Source organism: Mytilus trossulus, chromosome 13 (genome assembly GCF_036588685.1).
Source record: "Mytilus trossulus isolate FHL-02 chromosome 13, PNRI_Mtr1.1.1.hap1, whole genome shotgun sequence".
In the NCBI taxonomy this organism is placed as follows: domain Eukaryota; kingdom Metazoa; phylum Mollusca; class Bivalvia; order Mytilida; family Mytilidae; genus Mytilus; species Mytilus trossulus.
Window position 1 is genome coordinate 13209807 of NC_086385.1, and position 10426 is coordinate 13220232.

Consider the following 10426-nt stretch of genomic DNA (forward strand, 5'->3'; position numbering starts at 1 on the left):
CATTTCTTTCGACACACTCTTCGAAACAAGCCTACATAAAAGATTTGTACCTCAATACAGATTAAACCATTCTTGTCTGAACACTTTGAATTGAATTTTTGGTATATTTAATTTTTCTATTATTTGGCGTCACTATCACGTTAAATTCAGTTCTTTTTATTTGAATAGTATACAAATATTTTAAATCGTCGTAGAAAAGGACAGGAGTCTACAGTTGTGTCAGATAACAAACAACAAATTCCAACTTCATATTCAGAGGAACATTTCAAAGATCAAAACTTATGAAAAAAAAGATTACAATTTTTGATTGATTAATTAAACATGTGTATATGATCGATTAATTGATTGTAGCTTGCTTTGTGTTCAGTTTTAATTTACAATTCATTTTTAAGACTAGAACAATTTGACAATCGTATTTCATCTTCAGGGTATGTTATACATGAAAAACATTGAAGCACACTAATCAATGACACATTGTAAAGAGCAAACAACATAAAAACACTATGTGTTTATATACTGATGATTACAGTAATTCTTCCTCACAAACTTCCTTGACACGTTCATCGTTCATGTTGACAATTAAATGTTCTTATAAAAATTAACAAAATCTTTAAATATATATAGTTAAACTAGTGTCTGGCATTTGAATCTAGAAAACTAAAAAAAACAGTATTATTCATATCGACATTATTTTAATAACTAGAAATTATTTTGTTTTATTTTATATTCATCTTTTATAAAGGATACGCATACAACACTTGACGTAAACTACTTTTGTTTTGAGGAGAAACATAAAATGTAATCTAAAAGACGCACAATTGGACATACCGGGATAAACAGTTATGCAACATTTATAACACAAAATGAAATTTCCATTTGAGCAGCATCTTCTTATACCTGAACCGCAATGCTAACGCCATGTTGGATATAAGCACATACTACAATTTCACATACCAACGCAACAGTTCTATCGCTTAACTAAATTATATATTTTATGTTAAAATGGCAACATAGATATGTGTTATAAAAATAGCTTCTTTATTCATATTAAACTTTATTTATCATAATTAAGTTTCATACCATACACCATTTATGTTCATGTCATGTGTACTATTGTTTGTCTGTTTGTCCTTTTCATTTTTAACCACGACTTTGTCAGTTTGTTTTCGATTTATGGGTTTGACAGTCCCTCTGGTATCTTGCGTCCCTCTTTTATAAAATATTTTAAATGAAACATCGTAGATAGAAGAACACGTATTATTGAAATGAAATTTCACCTTCTGATCTTTTGAGATACTGTCTAAATGACGCATTCAACACGGTACATTGTATACATTTTGTCATCTGTTGTTTATAATTCTGTACTAGCATCATTACATTGTATGGGGTGTGCGTACTTGATTATCAAAGTAAATGTAAAAACGCGCATCGGATGCACGCATTTTATAAAGTGAGATTTGTATGAACAAATAGTTTGTGATGATTTTCTACCTGAACTGTTATCATATATACATTGAAACAGACAATTACAAAATCAAAAGGGGTACTAATGATTTATCTAGCAATGACGTCATTGTGGTGTGACTAATTAGCCCTTTTTCGGTTCTAATTATTGTTTTGAATAATGTTTGTTTATATGTTGAGATTTTGCTGCAAAAGACAGTGATCAGCATAATTTGATGTAAGGTCATGTATCTTATATAAAATGCAGCAGTCTATTACAAAGTAATTTTGGTCAAGGCGTGTAGACAAATGAATATCCAAAGTGAAAAAAAACAACTTTAAGAGTACATGTAAACATCTAATCTCGCTGACGAAATCAACATTTTTTGTTTTCACATTTACTTACTTTTTAATTGAGAATATCGGTTTTAAATGATATATGGCATGGTTTATTTTTAAGGACACTTTGTACGCCTTTCTGGATGTTATTCGAACTTAACATGTCCGTTCAAAATAGAAATATTTTAGGTAATAAAAATGTCCGTTCTTTTGTTTTTTGGGGCAATGTATTCATATATCCTTCTGGACAGTGAAAATGTATATGTGTAAACAAAATAATATTACATAAATGACTTACATTAATGCTACTGAATTTATTACTTGTATCACACAGTGTTGTACCAGGCATTCTTTCTATTCTCTTCTTTTAAAAAATATTTAGAAGTTAGAATTATAACATGACGATTCTGCAATGACAATCGTTTAAATTTGAATGTTTGCATTCTTATCCTTTGTATTACATTTGTAGTTTGTCTGCCATTCTTCGATATTTAGATCATTTAGGTCTTGATTGTCTCATGACAATATTGTAATAGCTTATTTTTTCTTAGATTTCGGCAAGTTAAATGTTACACCTCCTCTACACACCGTAAGTTGGAAGCATGCAAGTATAACTTGCAGTATTATCATGAGTACAGAAGTGAAACACAAGCCGAATTATCATTACGATAAGGAGAGAAACAGATAGCAATATAAGTTGTAACTTTTGCTGATCAGAACAATGCAAAAACTTGAATTTTATCTTTCTTGTCCTGTTTCCATGGTAACCGTTGTTCGTAGAAACAAAAACAAAATGCTTTCATCTGATTATCTTGAGGATTTATTATTCTGTGTAAGTTTAACAAAGGATATCACAACATGTGTCACACTGTGTACACCGATTTTGAAAGATATACAAAGAACTGCTGTTGATCACTGTGTCGTTAGGGGTCACAAAAACGTTTTTCGGTCAAAAAATCGTCTGGTTACCCATTTTTTTATTTTCATTTTTCTAAAGCTTATTGTATTGACCATCTTATGTCATATTTGAAAAAAATATTCAATGGACCATTTCTTTTTTAAATTTAAGAAAAATAGATTTTTTTTTTAGCAAAATCTGTGATTTTTTGTGTGCAGCAGTGTTGACGGAATTGGAGCTGAAATAAATAAATATGAATAAAACTGTCATTATTTGTGTTTTATTTAAATTTTTAATAATATTTTTGTACTGAATGAAGAACAAACCTTTCAAATACTTTCAAAGGCGTAAAAAAAAAAATCCAGAATTTCTACACCAGGTATGTATTTATGCATACACGTGATTAAACAACTTTGGTGACCGTTACCATGGAAACGAGTCTGGTGAATACTATTTCTAACTCAAATCTTTATAGAGGCCATTGTTTATGTATGCAAATTTTAAGAAAAATTAATTGGTGAAAAAACATGTTATATCGGTAGGAATCAATTGTGCACGTACGAGAGAGTTTACGCGGTCTCAAAGTTGGGTCTTCTGATTTTTAAATTAACCGTACCGTGTGTCATAATCCATATCTTTACCATTTTAGAGAATGGCGAGTTTTGCATTCAAAGCTGGAAATGTTTACCCTTTCGATACACTAATAGCTTATCATGCAATTCTTTCGGTTTTCTTTTACTCGGGTTAAAAATGTGTAAGCTACAACTTTTGCTTAATATTCCTTGCCAAATTCTTTCGTATGTTAGATGGAGGTAGGTGGTGTTAACTGCCAAAAAAAAAGACGTATACATGACACCACTTAATCGTTTATTTTTGCTTCCTGTAATTAAAAAGGCCTACCTGAGATAATGAAACATCTGTTCTAAATCCAGTAGCCACAGAAAATCCATTATTTTCCAAAAAAGGTTGCGAACCATGTTCGTGAATGGACAGCCTTATACCAGCTTCTGCAGCTATGTATGGGACATAATCACTCTGATTTACGTTGATTAGCAACTGTAATGCTGTATACATATAAAGAAAATATATCAGAGGCTCTTGATAATAACTCGACCCAATATGTATTTACTTTAAAATTCAATAATTGATATAACAATACTTTTATAAGTTGTAAAAATTAACGAAATTGAAGAGGAAAGCAATTTTTAAGATCTTTTTAATAGTGTTTGTCTGTACAAATGTAAGCTCTCGGATTCAAGTTAACTTAATTTAGTTTAAAAAAACAACAAGAATTGTTTATTAAACCATGATTAGAAAATGTAATACAAATTTGCCTTGGATACAAAGTATAACACAAACTTTATTTACCAAAGAGTGGCCCTGCACGTGTTGTGATGGTTGGTTTTGATGGAAATCTGTAACACTGACCATAGTGCTTGTCAAGAAATGGTACAAACATACTGAAGTGAAATAAGTATATTTCAGTGAAATGAAACTTTCGGTAACCTTGTATGAGTAATTAAATAGCTAAGAATTTCAAAGCATTCGCAGAAAACGCACATCATTTGGTTGAAGTACGGGAAAATTGTAATTTAAATGGCGAAATTGTTCACGATAACATTTAACAGTAGGTTATCATGATCAATCAAGTTGTAATCAATTGCAAGACGAATTACTGTCAAGAATAGTAAGGAAATCACGAATTCACCAACATTCCAACTTACCACATTTTTAGAAAACGACATCTGTAACAAACACAAACCTTTAGCTACTTCTTTTCAAGCAGAACCAAATACAATGAAAGTCCCAACTATTTACTGGCTCCCGAAGCTACACAAAAAACTTACAAATATAGATTTATTTCTTCTTCAAGCAATTGTTCCACTACTTAATTGTCTATTCTACTTACTAGTACACTTGGTACAATAAAAAAACCTGATAATAAATTGTTCAATTAAGGCCTTTTAAAATAGTAGAATTGATTACTTTTGGAGTGTTAAAAACTCATTGGAAGTACTTGATAAATTGCATGCATATATTGGTGATTTTGAATCTGTTAAAAGTTTTGATTTTTCTACTCTATATACCACTTTGCCTCTTATTCTTATTAAGAAAAAAATCACATCCCTAATTAACTGGGCATTTAAAAAGTCAGAATGCAAGTCCATATGTTCAAACTCTTTTAGGTGATTTTTAGTAACAATAAACAAAAGTACTATGTCAATTGGACATGATTTGATACTATATCTGCGCTTGAATTTTTACTTGATAACATTTGTGTTCGCTTTTGAGATTCCGTATATCGTCAAGTTATTGCAATTCCAATGGGAACTAACTGTGCACCACTTATTGCGGACCTGTTTTTGTATTGTTTTGCGTTACAATTGATGACTAAAATTAGCAAAGACCCATCGAAACAATATTTGATACAAAAATTTGACAATACTTTTAGATATTTGGATGATATATTGGCACTAAATAATAAAGACTTCAGTACTGTATGTATACCAAAGAAATTTATCTAGTAATTGAACTTACTTTAAATAAAGCTAATACTAACAATGACTACTGCCCTTTCCTCGATCTTGATATCTATATCATTATCGGGAAGATTAATACAAAACATTATGATAAAAGAGATGATTGTTCATTTCCTATCGTTAATTATCATTTTTTAGATAGTTACGTTCCCTTGTCACCATGTTATGGTGTTTATATATCTCAACTTGTACGATTCGCTCGTGTATGTAAGAACGTATTAGATTTTAGCGAGAGAAATTTCTGTATTTCTGAAAAACTATTACAACAGGGTTCCTGATATCATAAACTAGTCAAAACATTTACAAAATTTTATCATCGGTCTAAGGAAATAATTAGTAAGTTTAACTCAACATGCAGACATCTTATACGTTCAGGTATTTCACATTCAGTCTTTTATGGTTATATTCTTTACAAAGCAAAAAAATGTCAGTATTCACCTAAAAAAAACTTACGAAACCTTTAAACAGACTAATTAAGAAGGGATATAGTTGCGATACTGTTGTCAGATCATTAAAGATTGCATATTTTGGCTTTAATGTTGATTCACTTATAGGGTCTTTGTAACGTAACTAAACACATTTATTTTAATAAACAGTTGTTGGCATGACACGGGTTATGTTCTTCTCATATATTTTATGATAGTATGATACTAAACCCCTAACGGGAGGGATTCTGCCAGATATTCATATGATGAAGACATAATCTTTCAACTGATGAGTCTCATGTGGACGCCACGTGCGTCTGGCGTACTTAATTATAATCTTGGAACCATTGATAACTAATTAATTGAGGTCTGGAGCTGGCATGTCAGTTAACTGCTAGTAATCCTTTGTTATTTATGCATTATTGTCATTTTGTTTATTTTCTTTTGTTACATCTTCTGACATCGGACTCGGACTTCTCTTGAACTGAATTTTAATGTGCGTATTGTAATGCGTTTACTTTCTACATTGGCTAGAGGTATAGGGGGAGAGTTGAGATCTCATAACCATGTTTAGCCCCCCGCAATTATTTTTCGCCTGTCCCAAGTCAGGAGCCTCTGGCCTTTGTTAGTCTTGTATGATTTTTAATTTTAGTTTCTTGTGTATAATTCGAAGTTTAGTATGACGTCCATTATCACTGAACTAGTATACATATTTTTTTAAGGGGCCAGCTGAAGGACGCCCCCGGGTGCGCGAGTTTCTCGCTACATTGAAGACCCATTGTTGGCCTTCGGCTGTTGTCTGGTCTACAGTCGGGTTGTTGTCTGGTCTGCGGTCGGGTTGTTGTCGCTTTGACACATTCCCCATTTCCTTTCTCAATTCTATTATCTCACACACAAGCATATGTATTACTCGATTTATTTTACTTGACTTGGCGGAGCTTAACCGGTTCGCTCATAACAAACCAGTCCATCTATAGATAGGTGTTTTAGGATAAACTCACCAATGAAGTGTCCAGTCATTCTTTTGTAAATTCCTTTGATGACACTGATATGTGATTAGAAATCAATAAAAATTATAACGGCAATCATCCTTACGGAAGCGTATTAGCGACACACATCTTTTTTTTAAATGTTTCTTTCTATTTTTGCGTTATAACGCAAACCTTTGCGTTAACACCTTTGCGATTTAACGCACACCTTTGCGTAATAACGCACACCTTTGCGTTATAACGTAAACATTTGAAATATAACGCAAACATTTGCAATATAACCCAAACATTAGCGTTATAACGCAACATTTTTTTTTCTTATTTCTTATTTAAGATTCAAAGGAAACAGCAGTTATTAATGAAGGAGGATGTATATATTATTAGATTATTACATGACATTTTTCATATCGCTTGTTGTATCACGCATGGCTCGAGGCTGAAATTGACCGAGGGCTGATAATACATGCGATATGAAAAATTACATGTTTTGATCTTTTTATCATATGCTTCAACAATGGAAAAAAACCAGAATTCATATATTGATCCTTTTACTTGGTTTCCAATAAAAGTTCAAATAGATAGAGGAAGATGTGGTATGAGTGCCAATGAGACAACTCTCCATCCAAATAACAAAGACTGAAAAGTTCACGGACGTCGGACCCCGAATTTTGTTCATTCAATATGAAATCTTTCTATCATATGCCTCAACAGAGAAGAAACATATTTTGATATGGACGAATCGACAAAAATATATATAGTGAACACTGTTTGGAAAAGTCAACTTTTTTAAAGTCACTTTCTAAATTATGTTTGAAACCTTTTAAAATGCATTTATTTAATAGTTTGTTTGTTAGTTTATTTTTTGTTCTTTTATTAATTATTTTACACAAAATATTTTCCAATATCCAAATAATTGTTTTGTACACTACTTTGTAATGTTTTTCAGTGAAAACGTAGCATTGAGGTGTATTTTCCGGAATTTGCCGAGTATCAATGGAATGCCATGCGATAACGTTACGGAAAGACATGTGATAATAATTAGAACATATCATTGACTAATAATGAGAATATTAGAAGATGTGATACTGTCACAGAATAATTTCCGTCATAATATTTATTCCAAAGATAACTTATTATGTAACAAAAGTTCCAATTGGAATTATTGTTATGTGATATTTATTCCATAAGCATAATAAAAGGACCGATGCCTCAGAATTTTAATCACATAAAACAAATTCAAATAGGATTACATAATAAATTATCTTTGGAATAAACATTATGGTAGAAATTTCTTCTTATGACTGGTATCATAGTCTGACTTTTATCATTTTAACATATAACTTATTAAAATAAAAAATGGAAAACATATTATACAATTACTGTCTTTTGATGAGGTAAATATGCGATTTTAATGACTTTTGAAAAACTGATATTCAATGAGACCGAGGGTCGAAGTGAATATCATTTTTTCAAAAGTCAATTAAACCACATATTTACCGAAACAAAAGACAGTAATTGTTTTATTCCATTTCTTAAGAGAAAACCATGTATTTAATGACAAATATTTATCTAAACCAATTGTACATCACACATTTTACCATAACGTTACATGTAAAAGCGCGTGACGTTTAGCGCGGTGAATAACACTTTTCTCCAGGTGAATATGCTTTTTTATTTAAAATCCAATTCATATATAAAAACCTACTAAAATAATACTAATATGGAATAATATGTAATATATATTCTGATTGTTTTTGCCAAAAGTTACTCAGCTGCAAGGTTTTTCTATATCATTACATCATATTTGAATCGTAACGGTGCACTGGAATCGTCTAAACGCTTTGAAAATTGCCGTTGAAATATTCGGGATGATAATCGTAACTTTATGGCTACTTAGAATAAGTTTTATTGAATGTAACTTCAACTTTAAAATGTGTTTCATGTTTGCATAATGTCCATGGCAAATGTGCCATGCAAGTTCAGGTTGACATATGCATGATGTGTATAAGACAGGTAGCAATTACTTCCACACGGTACCATCGCTTGTCTTGGGTCATGGGTCGTTCCGATAAGGCCTTATGCGAGTTCTGGCTTGGAGAGAATTAAAGTTAAGGTAAGGGGTCGTTCCGAGGGTTCTATGTTTTTTTAAAGCTCTAGTTCTCAATATCGTTACATGACTGAAGTGAATCATATCACCAGATTACAGAAATAGATTAAGGTCCTTGCCGATGACATCTTTCAATTTTTTTAAAACAAAAATACGTATAAGTGACAAAATTCTGAACTTCTATTGCTAATTATATAAAGTTTCAAAAGTAAGCAAATTATCAAAATATCCTGCATGTTGAGTTTTACGTCAGTTTATAGTAGAACAGTTGACTTCTTTTATAATGGATATTTTTGGAAGTTATCATTTTTGCCATTAACTCGTAATAACATGATCATACAAATGTAGGTATAACAGGTATTTCTTATCGTTTTGAGTAGTAATGACATCTACCGTGTGAAACTGCTTATTTTAATAAGTTAATCTTGTTATTTTGGTTTTTGATAGATCTATAATAAAACGACTTATGGTAGTGTCTTTTTTTAAAATGACGTTAGTTTTCTCGTTTGAATTGTTTTACATTGTCATATCGGGGCCTATTATAGCTGACTATGCGGTATGGGCTTTGCTAATTGTTGAAGGCCGTACGGTGACCTATAGTTGTTAATGTCTGTGTCATTTTGGTCTCTTGTGGACAGTTTTCTCATTGGCAATCATACCACATCTGCTTTTTTTATATATAGTGACAACTAGATGGGTTATATGAAGAGTTATGTATTAAAGGTAAACCTGTTAATTACCCCGACCATACGCGTATGGTCGGACCATATGAATATATACAAATATGGTCATGACGTATGGTCCAAATACTCATATGGTCTGGCAAATATGCAAATACTTATCAGAATGTCGTTCAATCATTTGGATTACAAATTTTAAAAGTATATAGACTAGACATTAGCATAAACATAGGCTAGAAAAATAAAAACCTTTCATTACACTGACGTCCCTCAAACTTGCAGTGGATTACAAATTCAGAAAAATCCGCAAACAGTTGTTTGAATAACGTCTCTTCTTTATCAGCAAAATATTCAAAGAACATAAACATTACCACCCTGAATCGCTCGCTTCTTTTCAACATGCTCAAGATATCTGAATCCTCTGCTGATAAACATAAATGCATTATAATATTAGAAGGTATATTTATATATAAAAGTAAATTTACGTTATGGCCAAATCTTTGTGTAAATAATGGTTTGTTTTTGTATTTACAGCGCGAAACTACCATTTCTTTAGTTGAGGGATAATTCAAGGTCACACGAAACTGGCTTAACAGTGTTCAGGGTATTTACTTTACTGCAAAAGAGGGACGAAAGATACCAAAGGGACAGTCAAACTCATAAATCTAAAATAAACTGACAACGCCATGGCTAAAAATGAAAAAGACAAACAGAAAAACAATAGTACACATGACACAACATAGAAATCTAAAGAATAAACAACACGAACCCCACCAAAAACTAGGGGTGATCTCAGGTGCTCCGGAAGGGTAAGCAGATCCTGCTCCACATGCGGCACCCGTCGTGTTGCTTATGTGATTACAAATCCGGTAAATAGTCTAATTCGGTAGGTCAAATTCATGAAAGGGAAGGGGATTGTAGTTACGACGTGAGGAACATATCCGATATCATTTGTGAAATGGTTATTCCATAACGGTCAACCAACTCGTGATGGCGTCCGTAAAA